Source organism: Triturus cristatus, chromosome 1_1, assembly GCF_964204655.1.
Source record: "Triturus cristatus chromosome 1_1, aTriCri1.1, whole genome shotgun sequence".
NCBI classification, from domain to species: Eukaryota; Metazoa; Chordata; class Amphibia; order Caudata; family Salamandridae; genus Triturus; species Triturus cristatus.
This window is the reverse complement of record NC_140579.1, coordinates 22,148,108-22,174,119: the sequence shown is the minus strand read 5'-3', so window position 1 is coordinate 22,174,119 and position 26,012 is coordinate 22,148,108.

Sequence of the window (26,012 nt, the reverse complement as noted above, 5' to 3'; positions counted from 1 at the left end):
GTCAGCATATCGAGCGGCATGGGAAGAGTTCTTACGTTCGGGGGCAAGGTGGCGGGCCTCCTGAGTGGCTAGACAGGAGGATGTAGTACAGTTTATCTTGGACTTGGTGGAGAAGGGACTTACGAAGGTCACGATTGTGGGCAAGCTGGCGGGAATTGCTTTCGTCAGGAAATTGTTGTGGGGCTATGCCCCCTCCGCGGGTGAACTGGGGGCACGCATTTTTGAGGGCTGGGCGCGGGAGTGTGGGTGCGCCTCTCGAGTGCGGAGACCTTTGTCGTGGGAACTGTTGGAAGGGGTGCTCAGGGTGTTGCCTGGGGTGTGTTTTGATGCAGGGGAAACAATCCTTTTTTCTACACTCATGTCCTGGATGTTCTTCGGGGCCTTTAGGGTTTCAGAGTTGTTGGGGTCCAAAGGGGAGCGGGGTTTGTCTTGGGGGTGGGGTTTCCTTTGGTACAGAGGAGGTCAATATCTGGCTCCGGAAGGCGAAAACGGATCAGAAAAGCAAAGGGAAATGGGTAGCTTTGAAAAGGGGGCGCACGTCGCCAGTCTGTCCTTTTCGGTGGGGTTTGCGGTGGAAATCCTTGTCGGGGGATTTGGGAGGGCTGGTCTTTGCTCATGGGGATGGGCGGTGCGTCAAGGCTTCACAGCTGTTAGCGGTGCTGAGAAAAGCGCTGGGTATACTGGGGATCGACGGGAAGGGGTTTGGCACGCATTCCTTTTGGATTGGGGCAGCGTCGGAGGCCCATGCTAGGGGTTGGGAGCGAGGGGACATTATGAGGCTGGGTAGGTGGTCATTGGATTGCTATCAGCATTATGTGCGCAGCGACGTTGGGGGAGGTGTTGTATTAAAAAATGTTTTTTTAAAAACAGTTGTCTGGTGTTTTTCTTGCGTCTCATTCTCGTTTCTCTTTTCAGGTCCAGTTATGGGTCCCCTTGCCAGGGAGATGTCCATCTGGATTGTGGGGCATTCCTTTGTGAAACGGGCGCAGGTCCAGGCCCGCTCGAGCTACTTTGGAGACAGTTTGGGGTTCAATAAAGACTTATTTTCTGTGGCTTGGCGGGGTAGGGGCGGTATGCGATGGAAGGAGTTGTTATCGGTGCTGAACGGGCTTTTGGTGGCTGGTAGGTGCCCGGATGTGTTGGTGGTACATCTGGGGGAAAACAATATGGTCAGGGAGACGGGGTTGGCGCTGATGCGGGCTATGAAGAGGGACTTGTCGTTGATCAAAGCTCAGTGGGCAGGGTGCTCCATTCTATGGACGGAGTTTGTCCCCCGGAGAGTTTGGAGAGGGGCGGTCAATCCTGGGGCAGTTGGCAAAGCTAGGAGGAAGTTGAACACTGAGATGGTGAGGTTTTGTCGGCACTTAGGGATTGGTAGGATTGCTCATAGGGAAATTCGTTACGACACGCAGGATTTTTTCAGGGATGATGGGGTACACTTGTCTCGGCTCGGCATGGATCTGTATCTTTTGGAGTTGCGGGAGGTGTTAGCGCGGTTGTTAGGGGTTTACCGTCGTTAGGCACAAAAAAAAAAAGAAAAACGGTTCTGTTGGGGGGGGGGGGGGGGGGCAGAAAAAAGGGGGAGGCGGCGTATCCGCCTACACTCCTGCCTTTTTCTGGGTGGCGGGGTGGTTGACAGTTGGCCGGGATTGGCTGGAGTTTGTTGTTATATGTTTGGTAGTTTGTGAGCAGGAGCAGGGAAAGGGTAACCAGCTGGATAAGTTTAGATTAGAGGTTGGTTAGTTACAGTAGCACAGAGGCAGGTAGGGATTACGGTCAGGGGAGTTTAGGATTTGGAAAGGCTAGATTGAGTAGGATTGGGTAATATTATGGTTATGGAATGTTATGTTGCATTTTGTGGGGTGGGGGAACTGATGTGGGGATCGTAGGGGTGGGGGGAGGAACAAGGGGTCAGGAAATTCTTGTATAGTGAGGTGTTAGTTTTGTAAGGCAGCGGCCAAGGGATGAAATTGTGATATGCACCCGTTTCAATAAAGCGGCCTTTTTCACACACAATAAACTGGTCTCGGGTCGGCTCGCCCCCCCTCCCCCTTTATCTCCCAAGACCCTTTGCCAGCAGAGGTGGCGTCCGTCACACGTCAGAGGCGGAAGAGGGGACTTGGTGCGGTCGACGTTACGGACACATGCAATTTATTTCTCATGGGATGACCACTCAAGGTAAACACAGAGTTGTCCAATCGTGAGTTCCTGGTTTGGCCCCAGTCCAGACCAGAGACCCACAAAACCCAAGGCTGGGAGCCAAGTCTGGTGCGTGACACCAGCAGAGCTGGCAGGGCAGAGGGGTTAAAGTGGGGGCACGCAAGAATCCCAGAATTCGAGGGGCTATAATGGCTGCCGTGGACTCACTACAGCACATGCAGGGGCACTGCAGACATTTACACTGCAGTGCCTTACGGTTTATACTGGGCACGTAAGGAAAATAGGTCCCGAGGATGGCATTACCGGGCCATGCGCACACACTGCATGACATTAGGGTTGCAGGAGGCAAGGACAACAGGGCAGAAGACGGCTGCACCTGGGGATGTGCACAGTAAAGCAAGAGGGACAAAAAATTATGCGCAGAACTATCAGAGGTTTGCAGAATGTATACAAGGACAATAGTGCATGAAAACGGCCATACTAGGGCCATGCTCACACCACTGCACATTAGGGTTGAAGCTGGAGTACGGAAGGACTACAGTGCGCGAGGATGGCTGTGCTGGAGGCATGTGCGCACAGCTGCCCTTTAGGGTTTATACTGGAGTATGGAGGGGCGATAGTGCGCGAGGTTGGGTGTGTTGGAGTCATGCGCTGGCATGGATGCATACGGGTTTATACTGGAGTACGGAGGGGCGATAATGCGCGTGGTTGGGTTTGTTGGAGTCATGCGCTGGCACAGGTGCATAAGGGTTTATACTGGAGTACGGAGGGGCGATAATGCGCGAGGTTGGGTGTGTTGGAGTCATGCACTGTCACAGATGCATAAGGGTTTATACTGGAGTACGGAAGGGTGATAGAGCACGAGGTGGGTGTGTTGGAGTCATGCGCTGGCACGGATCCATAAGGGTTTATACTGGAGTACGGAAGGGCGATAGTGCGCGAGGTTGGGTGTGTTGGAGTCATGCGCAGGCACGGATGCATAAGGGTTTATACTGGAGTACGGAGGGGTGATAGTGCGCGAGGATGGGTGTGCTGGACGCATACGCATGCACGGCTCACGGCTACACACTAGGGCAGGGGTCTCCAACCTTTTCTGTATTGAGAGCTACTTCAGCTCAAGAAAAGTCCTGTTGAGCTCCTCACAAATGTTATCACTGTAAAATATTGACAGCACATGTAAACATTACACTATGACCACCCTAAGCAGGATTATCATAGTGCCACCCAAGTATTCCAGGTGATAGTACCGGAAGAAATGCTAGGGAAACAATTATCAATATTAAATGCCCCCACCTGACTGATAAAGTAATATTCAAATCTTCACATGCCTTGTGGCACAAAGGACATAACCACAGCAATAAGTCTCCTCGATTCAGCTTGACATATTTTTCAAGTATCAACTTTAAATCTGTTTTGGAATTGAAACCTTTTGTCTTCATCAGCATATCAATTTCTGAAAATATACAGATTTTTCTATCACCACTTTCCATTTTGGGCAAACAAACTACATTTTCCTGCGGAAAACCCTTGTTTTTTTTTCATTTGTAGGAAATACATAGTCCGCAAACATCAGCTAGTCATTTTAATTGAGCACTCACCTGTACAAATGCCTCATATGGACAGACTGCTTCAAATGCTCAGGTATTACAGTCATATTCCATGGCCCCATAGCACAGAGGACGACTGTATAATGCCAATAATGCACACCAGTATAAATTGTGCCAAGTCTGGACACCATAAGGACCAGGATGTCCACCATATTATTAGTCATGGTCCTTATTATGCAAGGGGCAGCCACAATTATACCAAGGACAACTAAATATAGTGCAGTCATGCTCTTAATATGTCACTGATGGCTGCCAGTGTACCATAACTAGACCACGAATACCCAAAATAGTAAAGGATGCCCATAATTATGTCATTGGGACTATTATGCCATGAACTGACACAATTGTGCTACAGACAAAACCCATATGATGGGGGCTAGCGTACCCATTTGGTAGTCCTTGACACCAGGTGTAGCTTACAGGAAGCAAGTGTTTATAATGGACGCACACATGGATGGATGCAGATGAGGCTCTTCATCGTCTCTGCTCAGGATCATAGCTTTCCTCAGCCCTTGGCTGCTCATGCACCCAACTAAAACATTTTCACTCTGACTCCTGAAGTCCCACACTTTAGTGGGTCAGCACTGATTACTGCTCAGGCTACCACTGGCACTCTTCATATATGGCCCACTGTTCACACACATGGTGAAATTGATAAAGCAGGGGACTACCACATGGCCAATCACCTTGTGACTTAGTCCGAGACTGGATAAAGGTGACCATGTGGCAGACTCAATAGGCCGACAAAGTGTGTGTTTGATTGTTAATATTAGTCCCTGCCGTAGGCGGGTTGGCTAAAGATCTTCAGATGAGAAGTGCTGCCTTTTTTAATATGCTTAGAGTGTCTGCATAGACTCTCTGAATGAGATACTGGGATTGACTTCACCTCTGAGAGCTACTTTGAGGGTACTGGCGAGCTACCAGTAGCTCCCAAGCTACTTGTTGGAGACCCCTGCACTAGGGTTTGTTTATACTGGATTACGGAGGGGCGATAGTCATAGTGCACGAGGATGACTGTGCTGAAGGCAGGGCTCGACTGGTAATGCCGAGCACCGGGCAATCCCCTGGTAGGCTGGATGGGGCGGGGGCCGGTTTTTTGACAGGGGGCCGTTTTTTTGACAGGGGGTCGGTTTTTGGTCCAGACTGTGACCGTCGTTCGTCAGTAAATAAATCAGAGTTAACTAACTTCAGTTCACTCACAGCAGTAGTCACTCACTACTCTGCTCTGCGACGGGTCTCCTCACTCCGCGGCGTCCGCGCTCCGTGCGGGGGGGGGGGTAACACAACTGTCTATAATCTCTGTCTGCATAAATAAATGCATTGTTTTGTTAGAGGGTCGCGTGCAGATGTCTTGGTCTCCGTCTGCGGGTCACTCACCTTAGGGTGGGGGCTGGACCGGAGAAGGCTGGTGGTGGTGGTTATCATGCGCATTGGGGCCTTAGGCAATAAAAAAGTGCGCATGACTGGTGAGGCCAGGTCGAGGAGCATTCCAGAAGCCAGAGAGAGTGAGACGTCACGACAGAGTGAGAGAGAGCCACCCCATAATTAAATTATTTCTAGCCCCTGCCTAGCCCCTGCCTGTCCCTGCTGCCGACTGCCGCCACCCGCAGGTGAGTCACTGAGTCAGAGTGTGTGCCCAGGGCAGCCTGTGTGTGCCAGTGTCTGTCCGTGACTGGCTGGAGACAGTTTTTGTAAACGCTATGTTGTGGGCTTGGTCTTTAAGAAATGTTATCCGTTACCTGTATGTTATGTATCAACTCTTACCCCTGGGTTCTCAATTTTATATTATACTGTGAAGCATCCCACTTTTTCATCAGTTGATGCCAACTTGAACTTTCCATTCCCCAAGAACCAATGAGGTTTCTCGTTTTTTAGGTCTCGGCTAGCGAAAGCTGTGCTTGCCCAGTCTCGCTCGCGAGATATAATGACTTGGAGAAGAGGGGCTTGAACCCGCCCCTCTTCTTCATTGGCTGGCCTCTTGAATGCTGGCCAGCCATTGGAGAAGAGGTTCGTCACTCCGAACAGGCCCCGTCCTTTTCGGATTCGGGGGCGTGTTTTTTGCAACTTTTCTAATTATCTCCTCCAGCCAATGGCAAGAGGAGAACACGCCCCCGAATCCGAAACCGCCGCTGCCTTTCTCCGAGGCATTTCTGCTTCGCCTCGGAGAAAGGCGGTGGTGTCCCGGCGTCCGGACGCATTTGTTAATTTCCAATACTTTGCCTATGGGTTTTGTGGACAGCCTGCTGTGAATAGACTCGCTTGTGAGCTGGTGCTCTTGTTGGTCCAGTCGGGGGTGGGTCTTGATGCGTTCAGAACAGCGTCGAATCAATCAGGCCTCAATGACTGTGAAGGACTTCCAGAATTGTCGAGCAGCAGCTGAGGCTTTATCTGTGCTCAGCACGCAGCCCTTACCTCGGAGAACGACCCCTTTGAAGACATTGCTCAGGGGGCTTTGGAACTTGCCAGCTCGGCGCTGCTGAGCATCGCAAACCATAAAAACAAGGACTGGCCCTTTAATGATTTACCTCGTACACGCCCCGTTTTAACCGTTTTCAGGCGCTCCCGATTCACAGCAGAGCGACTGGTGCCAGGTAGGAGAAGGGAAAAGTGGTGTGTGTCCCAAGATAACACAATGTGTCAGCGGCTGACCAGGGACTTGGGAGCCCAAACTTCCTGTCTTGGAAGCATTCACCGGAGCCTCAAGGCTTTGTGGTCGGCCACTCGCAATTAACAGTTTAATAGCGAGAATTTATTTTAGGCGCACTTAGTGGTTTGTTAATTATATCGTCTGCATACGTTTAGTGGCTCGTAGGAATGTAGCGCTAAAGTCACCCGTGCTTGCAGTTCAAGCTATTGGATGCCTCCATGTCGTGAAGTGGGGTGGAGGGGCGGGGAGGGGGGACGCGTTAATGAGCCACTCCGGGATTTGTGCGCTATAATCTGGTACTTGAGTCTGACGGTCCATTTGAAGTGACAACAGACACGTCTGGGCTGTTTCGCATGTTCTCAGGATATCTGCGTCAGAGATCCATTGATTACAAACGCCTGAAACCCTCAGCACAGGTAGATTAGGTTTTTAAACGTGGACTATTTTGCTGCCTACTTTTAAAATTTGGGGTTCGTCGATTTCCTAGCTGTTAAAATAGTTATTCGTTATGGGGACATCTTTCGGCTGGTAAAAAATACAATTCATTTTAAACCATCGGCGCTTTATCTGACAAGTCTTTTTACAGCTGGTAATTCATGAAAATGAAAAGATGTGAACACTTTAAAGCCTATCTTCAGGCAATAGCTGCAGTGCCTTTGTGTCTAATCCTTCATTAGTTCACTGACATTACTGCCAACTTTGCATCTATTTAGTGACAATCGATGATAACCATCTTCCTTATTAGAAACATGCCAGCCTAGGATTCTAGATGGTAAAATCTTGATCACCCTCCTAACCTGGGGTTTCTGACTTTCACTTTTTGGGGTCACCCTCTCAAATAGCATACTTCACCCATGCTCACAAAACAGCAAGTTTACAGATATGCAAGGATCTATTCTATTCTTATTAGTAAGGTAGAATAATTAAAAGCGTGGGCAGGGTTTGGTCTATCTCTATTTTGTCATGTTCACAGTAATTGCCTGAGCATAGGGACTAAAACAACCCTTTATCACTTATCACGAGGGCAGATCACTGCATACTGAGTGCCGTACCACTTGAGGAATTAAAAAACCACAGCGAAGGAGGGGGAACAGCAGGCACATTGTATCTTTGTGTCACTGTGGAGTACAGGATCCTGTCCTCGAGCTCCCTTATCCCCTTTCTGTAAGCTGTGAGTACAAAGTCACTTCAAGAAGCTTGTTAAACAGGACTCCTTAAAGTGGGCAATTCAGCATGCTTCCAATTTGTTACACTGCGTCGACCTTCTTTGGTGGCTCCTGGTCTCGCCATGCCTTTCGCTTCAGAGTCATGTTGCCCTTGGGACAAGACTGTAGTCCCAGGTTTTCACACTCCTATGCCAGAGCGTTCATTAGTACACTAATGTTTCACACTTGCATTGCAAATTCCACACTGTATTTGCAGTATGACTTCCAGTGCTGGTAACTGTGTCACACTTGGGGCTCAGTTGAGCTGGAGTTGAGGAGCAGTTCGGCCATTATATGCATGTCTTAAGGTAGTGCAGAATATCTGTGCTATGCCCAGTCTTAACCTTTAAGCTTTTTTGAATCCTCCATCCAACATTGTTGTGCCCTAGAGCAGTTCCTTGTATTGTGTAGTGCTCTTATTTGTCTTCGTGTGTGTTTGCATTGTGTCTGTGTGGGCACTCATCTATGCATATTAGTGTGTTCGTAAGGATGTGTGTATATGCGTCTGTGCCTATTCATGTGCGTGTTGTATGTGCCTATTCACACGCGGGTGTGCATGTCTGTGGTGTGTGTGCCTATTCATTTGTGTGTGTTTGCCCGAGTGAATGCGTTGTGTTTATTTCTATGTGCGCCGCAATCATCAATGCAGATTAGTGTGTTTGAAAGGATGTGTGTCTGTTTATTTTCTATATGTGTGTAGTTACCTTTATGCGTGCCTGCGTTTGCACAGCCAAAATGCATTTTTGCTTGTGTCTGCGCTAGTCTTTATATACGAGTGTGTTTTTAAGGCATCGCATGAATAAATGTGTCTTTTCAGTGCCTATGTGTGTATATGTGTAAGATTGTGTATTTGTTAGGGCTACACTGAAATAAACATGTATGGAACTTGCCAACAATGAAAAATACGACACTTACTCCCCAAGCCTTGTTTACTCGTAATGTTCCTTTCAACAGTGTAATTTTGTGCCTACAGATACCCACTTCAACGTGCTCCTGCCACGCATGGCATTCAGACTTTGTAGGTGTAGTAAGCCTGTCGTATTTAGCCATCCCCTGCTGCACGTCAGCGTAGAGTGAAACTTCCCCGCGGCCACAGATCACCTTTTTGGCCCACTGACAGCCACTGCGAGAAACTCTCATTGCTTTCAGCCTCAACTCTGGATCTCTTAATTGTTGCTGTTATAAACACCTGGAGGCGACATGTTTCAAAGCGTGCACTATAAAAAGCTGAACAAAAAATAAAAATGAGTGCCGGTGAGTGCCACCTGCAACCCCCGTTTCACATTTACCGGTGTGTGTGTGTGTGGTGTCAGTGTTATGCCGTTGTGTGTATGCGAAATGCACGCATGCGTTGTGGTTGTGTTAACTATTGTGTTAGGATCATTTTGGATATAGAAAAGCGTTTAAGCGTTGAGCGCGGTTCCTTATGCCAACGAAGGTGCACTTATATGCAGAAATGTGCGTTTGTTGAAGTTTGTGTGCGTTTCTTGTGCGTGCTTGTGAGGCTGTAAGAAAATAAAACTTTCTTAAAGATAATAAAAACCCTAATGTGTATCCGTGCTTTGCGGCAAATGGCTATACCGCTTGTGTTTGTGTATTTATTAGAGCAGACGATTGTCACGCCATCATAAACACCTTTTAAGTACTCTGTGTGTGTGTGTGGGTGGCTCTATTTGTGTGTGGGTTGCTCTATGTGAGTGGCTCTCTGTGGGTGGCTCTGTGTGTGTGGGTGGCTCTATTTGTGTGTGGGTGGCTCTGTGTGTGGGTGCAAATGCAATAGGTCTCGCATTTGAGAGTGATTAAGCTATTGACATTGTAAATAAAAATGCCGTTTCTTTAAATGTTTTAAAAACAAAAACATAAACAAAAATAATGTCATGAGCAATGCCAACAGCTCTAACTTTAACAATGCCGAGACCATTGCATTGTAAATGCTTGTTTCAGAGCATGCAGCCCCACACTGATTCGCAGGCTTGCGATTCAAAAAATGGTGACTGCACATGTCACCCTGTGATGCACCGAACAGAACCCTTAGCGATCCGAGTGTTCATTCAAACAGCAGCTTTGAGTATGCGAGATACTCTCTCATTCTAAGCGAGATTGGATTGTATGAACTCAGCACACTGGAGGCAGTGAACATGACGGCACGGGGTGTCCTTGCTCAACGTACTTTGCTTTAAACAGCTGCCTGCAGTGCACAGCTTGTGAATTATATATAGAGTGCGATTTCTATTTTATTAGGTTATGGAGAGGTTTCCCACGTATAAAAAAAACGTAAAGCAGCTCGTCGACCTTGGCGATCCCTTTCTCCTTGATGTTATTACCCGGGAGTCTTGTCCGTCCAGTCGTTTGCATTTTTGCAAATTGCAATTATCATGGCACTGTGGGCCGGGCAGAGCTGCAGATTCCTTTCCATGTAATGCTGCCTACAGTTCATGTACTAACTTTTACATTTATGAACTTTACACACCTCGGACGCAAAAACTGGTGCTCAGCACAGCACTGAGCCAGCACAACCTGTCATGGTTTCTGAGGTGCACGTGACTCTCTCCCCTTTATGTAGTATACAGCTCATTCACCAATACAGAGATAATCAGAGTTCATTTATGCACTGCCAGAAAAGCGAACACACCATGCCCTTCACATATACATTTAATGTCTAGGCGCAGTGCTTGCTTCATTTGAGCCAGTGTTTTCCGGTGCTCGGCACTGCAACTTAATTGTCAGTCGGGGGGGGGGAAGGGGGTGCTTGTGACAGTCTGCCACTAGGCGGCGCTTTCTGACTAATTTAGAGATAACCACAACAACAATTAGTTATTCATTCAATATACATTTGAAATTACTATTACCAAGCCGTTCTTATAGCTTTGGGGGCCTGTAATAGTGCAAGTTGTCACACTTGTTGGAGTGGCATGGTAAGTAGTTGTGTTATTATTATCATTGGCAGCGCTGGAAGGTGCAGTGTGTGGTTCAATCTGCAGTGGCCGCCTGAGAGGGCCCTAGACATGACAGGCACATACCCACATGTTGTCTGCTCTGACCGTACTCGATGTGTGTAAACGGCCATGACATGCTAGGGAATCATAGGTCTCCGGGGACATCCCGCCCTAATATTCCAATGCGACAGCGTTGCAACCAGAGAGTTTCATGTCACAGAGCACGGCCGGATGGGTGAGGGAATGAATGCCCCTACCTCATTTTTAATGAGGCTGTGACAAGACACTAAGACAAAGAGGGATTAGTCAAGATAGGAAGAGGTACATTTTATAATAAGGTCGGGGAGTGCGAGGATGGTTGCAGAGGTATCGGAGAGAGAAAGGGGGAAGATGAGAGGGAAAAGGGTGAGACTTGGGAGAGAAGATAGACAATGGGGCAGGGGAGAACCAGGCAGTTAAATATATGGGACAAATGAGGAGAAGTAGACACATGGGAAGCAAAACGCTGACAACTGAAAAGAGACAAACCGTGCAAGATGCAAAGGGCCAGAGAGCAGAGCGACAAGGATGAGAATAGCACTCATTTATTTAGCAGGAATCAGTTTAAAATTGGACACATTATCATGAATACTTTAAAATAATATAATGGACGTAGTCACCTTTAGAGAAATATATCAGGCAAGCATTCTCCACTAAGAGTACATTTATTGGATTGCAAAATAAAAGGCACACATCCCAGTATGCATTATGATATGATGTACAATTGTAAGTATAATCTTTCTATTAATGAATAATTTTGTTTTCATTGCTTTGATGTTTTGTTTTGGAAGAGCGCAGCGTGTCATCAATCAACCTCTACTCTAAGTAAAGTTACAGCTTGTCTGCCAGTCTGTATCATGATTATGCATTTGTTTAACAGTAAGATCAGTTTCAAAGGGCACTAAGTTAGTGCCCTTTATTTTCGGGTGCTTTTCTGCAGTTGTAAGATCTTAGAGTTTCTCGTTGCTCAAATGGGTGTAATTTCTAATATTTTTATGTTTCCCTCATCTTTATTGCTTGATTTTGCTCGCGAGGAAGGGCCACTCATAGTCGTTGAAATGTCACTCATAATTACTCCGAAATTATGAAAATGTCACACATAGCAATCTGAAACCTTGGCAGCAATGCGTGACATGAAACTGGCAACTTTACATAAGGTAAGTAAGTAATATAGTAAAAGACAACTGGATTTAGTGCTATAGAAGCTAGAGATAATACGTTTCCTAGCATTATTACGAGAACGTTTTGAAATTATCAGACGTCATGGACTATATTATGTTTTATTTTCTTCCTTTAACTAACGAGCAGCCAGTCACCATAAACTACCTTTCCTACTGGGTAAAGAGAAATAAGTCCTGTGCATTCCACCAATCATCTAAATACTATCGGTTATACATCCCTCCCTGTTCCGCCAGCAGTGTCTTGTGTCTGAGGTTACGACGTATCTTGATTCCTATCCTGGTCTGAAGCTCCGCAGTACGTCATCAGAGTAATTCAAGATAGCTTCCTCCTACCCCACTTTAATTGGAGAGAATTACCTGCACCCAAAGTTTCGGGTTGCCATGATGTGTGGCATTTTCATAATTTCAGCATTTTATCATTGCCTCAGCCTGTTCCCCGTTTCCTTGACTGCTCAGACGAGCGCAATCCAGCGAGACGCCTGCAAGGACCAGCTTTTAAAGGCTGACTTACGGCCCCTTTAGGTGCTGCACACTGATTACCTGCTTCTGACAGACCACCTGAGATGTCAGGGCTTCCTTAAGAATTTGAAGCCTAAGACTCGCTGGGCAGTGAGCTGAGGATTTTCCATCAACCGAAGACCTCCATTTTCTGTGCTCTGCTGTGTTCATATTTGAAATGTCACTCATAATTATGCTGAAATTATGAAAATACTACACATGGCAACCTGAAACCTCTATTTTTGGTGCTCTCTGTAAGAATGTCTATGGGTACATATGACTGGATAACCTGGTGCTCTTTAAGGTCATCATCTACTATTAACTGTGCTTTAAAAGTTGATACCATTAAATATGTAATGGAAAATGTGCTGTAAAATGCACCATTTTGGTCTGTCTTTTTGCAGAATTTTCTTGGGGGGAGAACCGCCCCACACCCCCCTAAGAGTGGTCGGGCTCGCTCGCAGCACTCGCTCGCTACGTGCCAGATGGGGGCTGCTCTGAAAAAATTTGCCATGGCTGCTTTCAGTTCCCAGTCCGGCCCTGACTGAAGGCATGCCCATGCACTGCTGTGCACTAGGGTTTCTACTGGAGTACGGAGGGACGACAGTGCACGACTATGGCTATACTAGAGGCATGTGCACATGCTGCACATTAGGGTTTACATTAGAGAATATAGAATCTGTAGGTTATGAAGACAGCAATACTGGGGGCATGACCACACTGCAGTATGTAAGGGTACGGCTCGACATGCAGATGTAATGGGGTTTGAAGATTGCTATACCGCAGCATGCATATACAATGCAAAGCATTAAGCATCTTAATGGGTATGAATGCAGAGGCAATTATATATAATGGTGCTCCGGGTGTAAAATGAAGACTCCCTAGCATACTGCAGCATGCAATGGTTTGTACCGAGCAGGTTTATAGGGACGCTGCAGCACGAGAGGGGATACTGGGCTGCATGGGAGCATTGCAGGGCATGGAGGACTTTAGAAGGGTCCATGAAGAAACAAAGAGATAGCATAGGGCTGTAGTGGGGCACGTGCAAACGCTGCAGCACATGGGGGTGTACTGTGTAGGAACAGTGCAGAGTGTGGCGGACCGGAAAGAAAAATGTAGAATTAGAGATATGCAAGAGCTAGATTTGGGCAAGTGAGCACATTGTAGCTGGCAAGGGTTAAAAAGGGTAATACCGGAAGATGATGGTGGCTTTATACTCATGACACATGGAAGCCCTCCAGCACATAAAGGAACGTGCTCGAGGTACACAGCAAAACAAGCACTGGCAACACCAAAAGGTTTCACCTAGGCGAGACCTATTGGCATTGTCAATGTGTTTTTTTAAAGATGTTGCAAAGCAGAGCAGGCTGCTGTGCAACATAGCTCAAAGTAAATAAAAACAAAGCGCTATGGTGCGGCCAGCGCTGAGCGTGTCATAGCGCTTTTTAAATCTACTTTTAGCCATGTTGCGCAGCAGACCGCACTGCTGTGCAACATCTTTAAAAAACATTGCCGTCGACAAATAGCTCTGCGAAAGCTATTTGGCTTTGTAAATGTTTTTTTAAAATATTGCACAGCAACATGGGCTGCTGTGCAACATGGCTTAAGGAAAATGTAAAAATAGCACTATGGAGCAGATCGCAATGAACGCACCATGGGGCTTTGCTTTTGTTTACTTTAAGCCGTGTTGCGCAGCAGCCTGCATTGCTGTGCAATATGCCTTAAAACAGTATGGTGGAGTTGGGGGGTGAGAAAGCAACTAGAGGGTAGGAAACAAAGAATGTGCAGCGGGAAGCAGTGGTGTGGGTTAAAGAGAACTGCCGAGGATGTTTTAACAAAAAAGGGATGGCGGGACAAGGGTAGGATAAAAAGATCAGATGGTGGGTGGAGGGTGGGGTAGGAGAGTGTGTGGAAATATGGATTTTTCTGATCAGTTATGTCCCCTATCTTGGACCCCAACGGTTTCATGTATGAATCATAAGTACATGTATGTTCCCTCCAGTTCTAGTTATGAAGACGCAAACACATGTGCGTCCACCGTTAACCTGTCCTCTTTCAGATCCGCCATGAATAGGCTGGATATTCCATTCCTAAGTATGAAAGGCCACCGGCTTTATATGGTTCACTTATGCCATTTTACAGTCCAGGCAAGTAGGCCCTGATTCTGTCATCAAACTCTTCTTGCCTTCTGCCTCTGAAAGCTCCAGTCTGAGCCTGCATCTGTGACCATGAACTTTGTCTCATTCCCTGCGCGGCTCACGAAGCCTGCCAAAAACTGTATTTCACCTTCGAAATTATCTGCTCCGTTCCCTGCCCGATGCATTCCTGTCTAGTAGTTTAAGTAAACATTCTTCCAGTTACCGAGCAAAGGCCCGGCTTCTCTGTCTTTATACAAGTAATTCATAGCCCTATTACTATGGAAGATTTCTACCCACGCATCTAGTGTAGACACTTAGACGCTTGTACACGCACTAACAGTCAGTATAGTCAGTATAGAATAAGATTCTACTCTAAGAAGACCTCTCTTTTGGATAACTCAGTTCTTTAAACATAGGATGTTAGATATGATTTGGGATTAGGTTGACTTGACCCTCCAGACTTCTGTCGCCACATGTAGAGCTAAATGTCAAGTCCCCTTCACCCCCTAGTTGCACGTCAATCACACGTCATGCTGCTGCGCGCGCATTTCTGCCAAGTATTTCTGCTGACATTGCGAAATTCTTTCATGTAACCACCCTCTTATGACATCACATCTGATGACGTTCTTTAAACACACCCAGTTACGCCTATCTTTGCTACGTATGAATATATTATCCCCACTATCAATTGTTACGCCTCTTGTATTTGCTTCACTGTAATGCCTATTGTATAAAAGTAATTGATTGTCAATAACGTATGTACTTCACTTCCTGAACCTTCGTGGTGATGGAACTTGGAGCAACCGATTATAATCGACCATTGGAATAAAGCCCATTCTGAACCTCTAATACCACGGATTCTGCCTCTTATTTACTGAGCTATTTTATTATGTTTCTGTATCAAATTAAGTCCCGGTAATTAAATTATTTACCACATAAATGGCGCCCGAACAGGGACACTTTCTCATCTCACGCGCCGGCGGTGCGTTGCAGGCCCGGTCTCCTGCCACAGCTGGACGGACAATAACGCGTACCAGCAGGATTTCCTGTATCTCCCTCCGGTCAAGCGGGGGCGACTGAGGCTGCGATCAACACCCAGACGAGGCGGTGAGAAGTGCGAAGTATCCCGACCAGAGCCTAGCTGAGAGAGCAAGATCCGAGGTATACAGAGGCCCACCAGTTTCCGAAGTCCCGAGTCGAGTCCGGTTTCCGAAGTGTTCGAGTCGAGTCCAGTCCGGTTCAAGTTCAGTTCAGTTTCCGAGGCCTTCCGTTTCCGAGCTACCCGGTGAGTACCATTACTGGGGAGGCGTTCTGACGTGCACATAGGTTGTGCCGGTCAAGACGGGTTTGGGTACACAAATCCGGTCTGCACTGTTTCAGCAGTGTATCTGTACTGTTTAGCAGTATATCTAGTATATCAAGTATATAAATTCAGAATAATTCAGTTAAAGTCGAGAATTTTGTTTAGTGATTAAGTTTTCCTTCGATCGTCATCATCACTGATGCTCAGTTAAATGTTAAATGTTAAATGTTTTAAATACGTTCTGCATATTGTGGTATGAATGACTGTTCATTATTGTATCTACTGTATTAAGTTTGTTCAAAATCAAGTATCAGACCAGTTTTCAATATGCCGCTCTTTTCGAAATTAAGACAGATCACGACAAGAAAAGGGGTACTCGAAGAAGCCGTTCCTATTCCTCCTAGGGACACTCCAGGGTACTTCATGTATCATAAACATGGCTTAGACGCTATATTATTTCTTGATTTGTGGGTAGACTACACCAAGGAATTACCAGAAAGTCAGAGGTGGCCCGCAGCTGGGACCTGGGATGCAGAGTGCATCATGAAAGTAGAGGAAGAGTTATGGAAAAGGAAAGTCAGACAGTCACAGAAAGACGCCGTTGAGTTATGGCGTAAAGAATCTCATAGACGTACAGAAAAAGCACTCCGACAGGAAGAGAAAAATAAAGAGAGTTCAAATAAAGTCCGAGAAAATCTATTAATTGAAGAAGGAACCCGAGTAAAATCAGAACAAGTAGACAGACAAAGAAATGCCCTTATGAATGGTATGTATCCCCTTCTGGCTGAAGGATTACCTAAGGCTACTCCAGAGATACCAAAAGACTTGCCAACCCCATTATTTCCAATAAAAGTACATCCTAAGGGGCATCCTAGAACCGCAGAAGATGTTTTTCTTTCCTCATATTTAGATGACGCAGCTCCCGAGTATGCTAATCCCGCCCCACATAGACCGCCTGCCAGGGAGGTTCAACGCCAAGATCCAGTACCCGTATCTCTACAGCAACAAGTCCTGACACAAGTCCCGGCAAGCACATCTGTTTCTACATCTGTTCCTACAGCTACTTCTGTAGCTGTGTCCACACCTATAGTTGCTGTATCACGTTCAACGAATCCTTTCACACCCGATACCCCAGACGGGGCTACCGGAGGTGCTACCAATATTTTTTCTACGCCACCCAGAATAAATAAACTTACCTTTCAAGAGTCAGCACATTCACGTACCCCCAAACTCATAAATGCCCGTACGCTTAAGGAACTTCTTATAGATTGTAGATATGACCCCGTGCCCGGCAAAGAGGACGAAATGATCATGGCATCATTACGTATCAGACGAGCCGCGGTGTATTTAGGGAAGTTACCAGGAATGACTGCGCATCTAGATAATATATATCATTTTGTCCAAACAGGGCGAGATTCAGAATGTATTAACAGAGCTATGGAATACCAGAAAGTGGAGATACAGGGGGAACTGTTACGTTTCCTTATAAATTGTGCGATCAGAAATCAAGACCGACCGGGGGTAGACCCGGAAGCAATGCAAATTCTTACCAGATGGAGCCAGAATATATCAGAAGGGAGACATGATAAGCAAAATTGTATAATAGCCATGTGCCGAAAGATACGTAAAGAAATAGAACGCCTACACGAAGAAAGATTAGCGGTAGACCAGTTCGAACAAAGCGAGGAGGAAGGATCAGGACTGCCCGCAGGACAGTCAGACACCATAGCCTATGTAGGTAGAGGAAGATCTTGTAATAGTACTAGATGTTTTATTGACCCGATACGTCCGATATGTCCAAATAATAACAGGAATTTCCAAACACCTATAATAAATATAAGGTCCCCCGAACATTCGTTTCAGGCGGCTGACAAATTACTCCGAGAACGAAGGGGTTATCATTTTCTCGATTCTATGGATGAACAAGAATTAGCCAGGTCAGCCGTTCAATGGGTTGATAGTCCCGGAATGTATGGTGATGATACAGTAGCACACACATTTTTGAATCTGACCCCAGATGAACAGCGTTTAGCTGGGATTTATATGATTCAACAACTCCTTATATTATATCAGAGTCAGCATTCAGATCCCGGTCCTTTACCTGAAATACTGACTGAATTACTCAAGAAGAGATGGAAAGGTTCAGGTACTAAGTTAATTAAAGAAATACTAGAATCAAGAAAGCAGTACATTCTTTTTGTATGCCCAGAACATGTCTCACTGCCCATCAAGGAAAGAACCACGTATTACATGGACAGACAGAATCCCTTACGAGAAGTACACCCAATAAAAGGCGAGGACAATGAGTTTAAACGCGTATTTGTATATACGCCCATATCAAAAATAGAATTGTTAGAAATGAAGAAAGTGGTACCCAGTCATGACAAAGACCCAGCAGGTTTTCACCGAGAAATTAAAGACATGTTACTCATGGGAGAGTATACCTATCCCGACATTATGACAATATTAAAGGTATTAATGCCTGCTGGCATTTATGAAAAACTCAGGGAAAAAGAGTGGGAGGTAGGCGACCAAAAGATAGAATGGTCAGCATTAGAAGCAGAAGAAAAGGCCCGAACTGCAGGAGCAGGGCTTGGGGATAAAACTAAAGCACTACCAGGTTTACTAGTACAGGTACTGCCACGTTTATTAACTACGAAAAAGGAAGATTGGGGTACAATTTCAGCCTGTAAACAAAAGCAAGATGAAGACACTAGTGATTTCTATGCCCGATTTGAAAAATGTTTTGGTATAAATAGTGGCATAAAAGCAAGTAGCGAATCATACCCACATCTGTTCGTGACAAAATTAGTTGAAAATTCCTTGCCTCAAGTGAAGAATAGAGTATTAAAATTCGAGAGTACCTGGCAAGGTAACACTCCATCACAAATGTTACAAATGTTACAGTACCATCACAATAGAATTAGAGAGGAACAAGAACATGAACAAAAACGCATGAAAGACACGAAAATGAAAATGCTAGTCTCCCAGACAGTTCCAGCTGAAGGACATAAAAAGGGTACGACACATTCCGGTGATACAACAGGACCTATAAAAGGGACATGCAACTATTGTAAAAAGCCAGGCCATTACGTACACGATTGTCCAGTTTTAAAACATAATATCGCCATAGGTAATACAAAAGAAAGACCACGGCCACCTAGACAGGATCAGAATGAACAAGGAGCCCCGCAGCATGCACAGTCCATGCCAGTTCCACCACAGTCTATACAGTTTGTGCCAGCTGCACCAGCGTTGCCTGTTGCTGCCACACAAACCACGACACGACAACTGTACCAGACCGCACAGTATGACTATCCTGATTATCAGCGATACGCATGAACAAGCCTAGAGAGGGAAGTTGACTTACCCCTTATCGAGGTCCCTGTAGACCAAGAAGGACCTTATGTACATAGTGAATTATTAGGCCAAGATAGAAAATTTTTACTCGATACAGGGGCAAGTCGAACAACTATAAAACGTAGTGAAGTTCCAGGGGTACCCCTCTCAGGCTCACAGAATATTTCCCTTGGTTTTTCAGGAAAACCTATTGTTAATGAAGTGTCACAGCCTCTTCCACTTACGATAGGACCTTTGACCCGAACTACAGATTTATTGCTTACTAAATCATGTCCAGAAAATTTGTTAGGTATAAAAACACTGAAAGCTCTAGGAGCTATAATATGTTGTTCTCCGGAAGGAGTAAGATTGTTTTTACGTGATTTTAAAGGTCACTATGTGTCTAGAGACATGGATCCCCGACTGCAGACGTTACCTACACATCTATGGGCACAAGGCCCTACTGATGTTGGTTGCATGAATATTACACCATATCGAGTCACACTAAAGGCAGGAGTGGTGCTACCACGAATGAGACAATACAAGTTACCACCAGATGCTGTAGTGGCTTTACTGCAAATCATTGACGAACTTATTGCCCAAGGAGTGGTTGTGGAAACAGACTCCAATGTATGTAATTCACCGATAATTCCGATTCTTAAACGAACAGATCCGAAGGCCCCGCCAGTATATCGATTGGTTATTGATCTGCGCGAATTAAACAAATGCATTGTGCCACAATTCCCTGTGGTCCCAGATATCTCATCATTACTGACAGCTATTGATTCCGAAGCAACATTCTTTACTGTAATTGATCTCAAGAATGCTTTTTTCAGCGTCCCAATAGATCCGGAAAGCCAATATTTGTTCGGATTTAGTTTAAATGGACGTAGCTTTAAATTCTCACGCGCACCTCAAGGATTTACAGAAAGCCCCAGCATCTATAGCCAAGCACTGAAACGAGAACTCGACAGTATCCATATGCCAGTCAACACTGCCTTGCTTCAATATGTCGATGATCTGCTGATCACCGCGAGAAGCGAACCCGAATGTGAGAAAGCATCACTGACAGTTTTACAATTTCTAGCCGAAAAGGGGCACAAGGTGTCCCCTTCTAAGCTGCAATTCTGTGTCCAGCGAGTTGTTTATCTTGGACACTCGCTGTCCAAGGAGGGAAGGCAGCTTACACCCGACCGCATTCAGTTAATAGCTAACATGCCAATACCCAAGACACAAAAGGAGGTGCGGGCTTTCATAGGCCTCACTTCATATTGTAGGCAGTGGATCCCTCAGTATGCATTTCTAGCAAAACCACTCATTCAATTGACAACACAGGAGGCAGCCACATCGACTGTTCTCCCTTGGACTCAGGAACATACACAAGCTTTTGAAAGCTTAAAGACAGCCTTATGCCAAGCACCTGTTTTAGCAACACCATGTTACAGTAAGCAGTTTACACTCTTTGTTACAGAACGCGAAGGTACTGCCTTGTCAGTACTCACACAGGAACAAGCGGGAGCACACAAACCATGTGCTTATTTTTCTAGTACATTAGATCCCGTAGCTCAGGCTTTGCCCGCATGCCTGAAATCAGTGGCAGCAACAGCTTTAGCAATCAGACAAAGCGATGCTATAGTGTTAGGACATCCATTGACAGTACAAGTACCACATGCAGTAGAGGTTCTTGTAAATAGAACGCAAACACAACACTTGACTATAGCGCGACTCACAGGATACGAATTAACATTGTTTCAGCCACATATAGAAATCAGACGTTGTAACACATTGAATCCTGCCACACTGTTACCTATAAATGGAACAGACCCACTAGCCCATGACTGTATTGAAGTTATTACTATCACGACGAAACCCAGACAAGACTTAACCGATGTCCCATTGTCAGACCCAGACCTGACGTTGTATGTAGATGGTTCATGTATGAGAAAAGGTACAGGAGAACTAGTGGCAGCTTACGCAGTCACAACAGACACTGAAATCATTGAAACAAATTGCATAAATACCTTGTCAGCTCAAGCCGCAGAGCTCATCGCTCTGACACAAGCCTGTATTCAAGCCACAAATAAAAAAGTCAACATATACACTGATTCACGTTATGCATTCGGAGTTGTACATGACTTCGGCGTGCTGTGGCGAGAGAGAGGTTATTTAACTTCCCACGGTGCCCACATTCAGCACGGACCCCTCATTCATGCCTTATTAGATGCAATACATCTACCAACTGCCATATCAATTATGAAATGTAAAGCTCATACGAAAGTTACTGATATCATTTCTCAAGGCAATGATCTAGCTGACAGAACAGCTAAACAAACTGCTCAAACTCAAACATCCGACATAACAAAGACAATAGTCCTGACGCCAACACATTGCATGACGATTAAAGATCCTACTCTTGACGTAATTGACATACAGACACATGCTACACCGGACGAAATAAAGAAATGGACTGAATTAGGAGGGATCCAAACGGATCAAGGATGGATGATGAAGGAAAAATCTGTGTGGTTCCTCCCTGATTCAATGGTCCAGGTTATAATTAACACTGTATATAGTCCCGCACATCTAGGAGAAAAAGCTATGCTAGATAGCATTCAACACATTTGGTTCAATAAACATTTACGAGCAGCAGCCAAACAAAAAGTTCGTACCTGTATGATCTGTTGCCAGTTCAACCCAGGAAAAAGCGTTCCCGTAGAACAGGGTGGATTTCAGCCTCCTGATCACCCTTTTGAAGTCCTCCAGATGGATTATATCCAGATGGAACGATGTAGAGGATTCAAATATGTTCTCGTAGTTGTTTGTGCTCTTTCCCGTTGGACGGAGGCATACCCGGTTTCAGATTACACTGCCCCGACTACTGCCAAACAGTTGGTTCGAGAATTCTTCCCACGATACGGTTTACCACGTGTTGTTCACTCAGATAACGGCCAGCCGTTCTCATCCGAATTAATGAAACACGTCTCACTTTTGTTAGGCTATCAGTGGAAATTCCACTGTGTCCGACACCCCGAGGCAGCAGGTCTCGTAGAAAGACATAATCAGATCCTGAAAATCAGATTGTCCAAAATATGCAGAGAGAAAGGTGTCGACTGGGTAGTAGCATTACCAGTTGCACTCTTTTACATGAGAATGGTAGCACACTCTCGAACAGGGCTATCTCCGTATGAAGTGATCTTCGGCAGACCACCAAATATGTGGGGGACGCCTGTACCACGCAAAATAACTGATATTGACTGTAATATGCTGACAGATTACTTGGCTTCCTTGATGTCTGCACTACAATCTTGTCGTTCACAGGTAGCTGCAGCTTTTCCTGACAACACTGAGGTGACGCCCCATGACGTAATTCCAGGCGACTTGGTCCTAGTGAGGAACTTTGATCGAAAGACTCAGCTGGATCCTAGGTGGAAGTCGCCTCAGCTGGTCTTGCTCACCACAAGGACAGCCGTGAAGATCGAGGGCAGAAAAGGCTGGATTCATTCAAGTCATATCAAGAAATTTCATGGACTACCAGCGGATGTGAATACCACACCTCGTGTGTCTTCACCCATTGACTCAAAACTTCCTTTTGTTGAAAGGAGTAATTCCGAACATTATAAACTAAAGCTCAGGTCCAATCAGTCAAGCAATTTGATTGTTTAAGTCCTCTCCGAGGTGAAGCGGTTGAATTGTCTCTGACATGTATCCCTTGGACCTGAATAGAGATAACACCCGAAAAATGTTGAAACGACAGGCGTACTGTAAATCACTGCGTAGTCATTGCATAGTGACGTTATTAATTTTGTTTTTCTTAAGTCTTTTAATAATTACTGCAAGTATATTGTTGCACATATATTATCCTATTTCTAGACGTGTTTACAATGTTACTGCTGAACATTCTTTTAGTGAATTACCTCCGCTTGAGTTGTCTTATAGATTTGCGCTGCGCAATAACACGTTTATTAGTATGTTACATCATTCCCATCAGGTTAGCAATGCTACAAATTGTTGGATATGTGACCGACTCCCTCCCTATCAGAATTATAAAGGAATTCTACCTCTCTTTCCATACCCGTTCACACACAACGGCTCCTGTGGAGCATGGTTTAGTCTAATTAATTCCCTAGATTCGAATTCTGCAGTTTATCAAGATAACTGGGTATGGGGAAATTTGAACTTAGTTTTGCTTAAAGTCTGCTATCCTAACAAGGAGGGACTTCCCCAGAGAACAGGAACTGATCTAGAAAATGAAGTGTATGGATTAGGTAATTTTACGCTTAATCTTATGATCCTAAATGTCGAATCCGAAGCTACTCCAATTTTGCCCGCTATGTCAATATTTCCAGTAAAAGGTGAATTATGTGTAAGAAAGAATGGTTCCATAAAAATGGGCCATAGTAGATGCACCACTGTAGTAGAATTTAGTGATCAAGGCAAGTCTACATTTAGAGCTTCCCGCCATTCTTATTTCATATGTGGTCAGACGGCATATGTACGTTTGCCTCTAGATTGGGATGGTACTTGCTACATTGGATTCCTTTTGCCACCTGTTTTTCTAGCTCCTCCTGATTATCACAGAAATACTCATTTAGTATATAATAGAGTAAGGAGAGATCTCCCAATTGTCGATTACACTGAAACAGCATGGGAAAAATACACAGATTTCAATAAAGGTCTCTTTCCCTATATAGGTACCGTTACTAATAGTAAGCTGATACGTAGATTAACTAGAACCCTTGAAGCAGTAGTGAACGAAACTATTTCCGCCTTAGGCAATTTAACAGAAGAGCAGTCTGCTATGCGGATTGTTGTGCTTCAAAATCGTCTTGTCCTTGACGTCATCCTGGCCGATAGGGGCGGAGCTTGTAGGGTCATCGGATCAAGCTGTTGCATTTTCATACCAGAAAATTCGCCATCTGTATATAAAGCCATAACTCGCCTTCATAAGATTGTAAGCCAGATACACCAGAACCCAGGCACCTGGACTTGGTCCGGTTGGTTTTGGAGTGTATTATCTACCTTTGGATGGAAGGTCCTATCTTTCCTAGGTATTGGCCTTCTCATACTATTCAGTTGCTGTCTATGTCTACAATGTGGACCAGCGATCTGTGGTCTGTGTGCCACATCGTGTATTCCACCACCAGGATTTCATTCATCACGGAAGAAGAAAGAAGAACAAATGATGCTATATGAACAGATCAATGGATTGATGAAGATTGATATCTCTTAACGGGCAAGTAGGGGACAAGGAGGGAATGTGGAAATATGGATTTTTCTGATCAGTTATGTCCCCTATCTTGGACCCCAACGGTTTCATGTATGAATCATAAGTACATGTATGTTCCCTCCAGTTCTAGTTATGAAGACGCAAACACATGTGCGTCCACCGTTAACCTGTCCTCTTTCAGATCCGCCATGAATAGGCTGGATATTCCATTTCTAAGTATGAAAGGCCACCAGCTTTATATGGTTCACTTATGCCATTTTACAGTCCAGGCAAGTAGGCCCTGATTCTGTCATCAAACTCTTCTTGCCTTCTGCCTCTGAAAGCTCCAGTCTGAGCCTGCATCTGTGACCATGAACTTTGTCTCATTCCCTGCGCGGCTCACGAAGCCTGACATCAGCCTGCTGCCTGCCAAAAACTGTATTTCACCTTCGAAATTATCTGCTCCGTTCCCTGCCCGATGCATTCCTGTCTAGTAGTTTAAGTAAACATTCTTCCAGTTACCGAGCAAAGGCCCGGCTTCTCTGTCTTTATACAAGTAATTCATAGCCCTATTACTATGGAAGATTTCTACCCACGCATCTAGTGTAGACACTTAGACGCTTGTATACGCACTAACAGTCAGTATAGTCAGTATAGAATAAGATTCTACTCTAAGAAGACCTCTCTTTTGGATAACTCAGTTCTTTAAACATAGGATGTTAGATATGATTTGGGATTAGGTTGACTTGACCCTCCAGACTTCTGTCGCCACATGTAGAGCTAAATGTCAAGTCCCCTTCACCCCCTAGTTGCACGTCAATCACACGTCATGCTGCTGCGCGCGCATTTCTGCCAAGTATTTCTGCTGACATTGCGAAATTCTTTCATGTAACCACCCTCTTATGACATCACATCTGATGACGTTCTTTAAACACACCCAGTTACGCCTATCTTTGCTACGTATGAATATATTATCCCCACTATCAATTGTTACGCCTCTTGTATTTGCTTCACTGTAATGCCTATTGTATAAAAGTAATTGATTGTCAATAACGTATGTACTTCACTTCCTGAACCTTCGTGGTGATGGAACTTGGAGCAACCGATTATAATCGACCATTGGAATAAAGCCCATTCTGAACCTCTAATACCACGGATTCTGCCTCTTATTTACTGAGCTATTTTATTATGTTTCTGTATCAAATTAAGTCCCGGTAATTAAATTATTTACCACAGTGACACAATGGAAAACAAGAGGAGGGCGGGTTAAGGGTAACACCACTGAGGGCGGAGGTGCAGGAGAGGCACTGCAGAGACATTTCACTGCAACAGCAAATCATGAAGTGCTTCTGTGAACATTAATTAGAGCCTTCACCCTAACCAGATTTCTTCGTGCAGCTAGAACAAACTACTCCGTCATCAATTGCTTCCTTCAGCTTGAAATCGTGAGGGCGGAGGATTGACAGCACAGAGGGCAGAGGGGACGAATGACCCAACGGAGAGCGGGAGGGCGGCAGGAGGGGTAAGGCTAACACAACAGAGGGTAGAAGTGAGGGAGAGGAACTGCAGAGGCATGCTCTCTCCAAAAGTGCATACTGAAAGGTTAAAAAAACAAGCATTGGCACAGCCAATAGGTCTCGCTTTTGTGACCTTATAAATATTTAGTTATGCAGCACAATATCCTTGGTGCAACAACAACTGTTGCATGGCAAAACACTTATAAGGTCCCAAAGGCGAGACCTATTGGCTATGC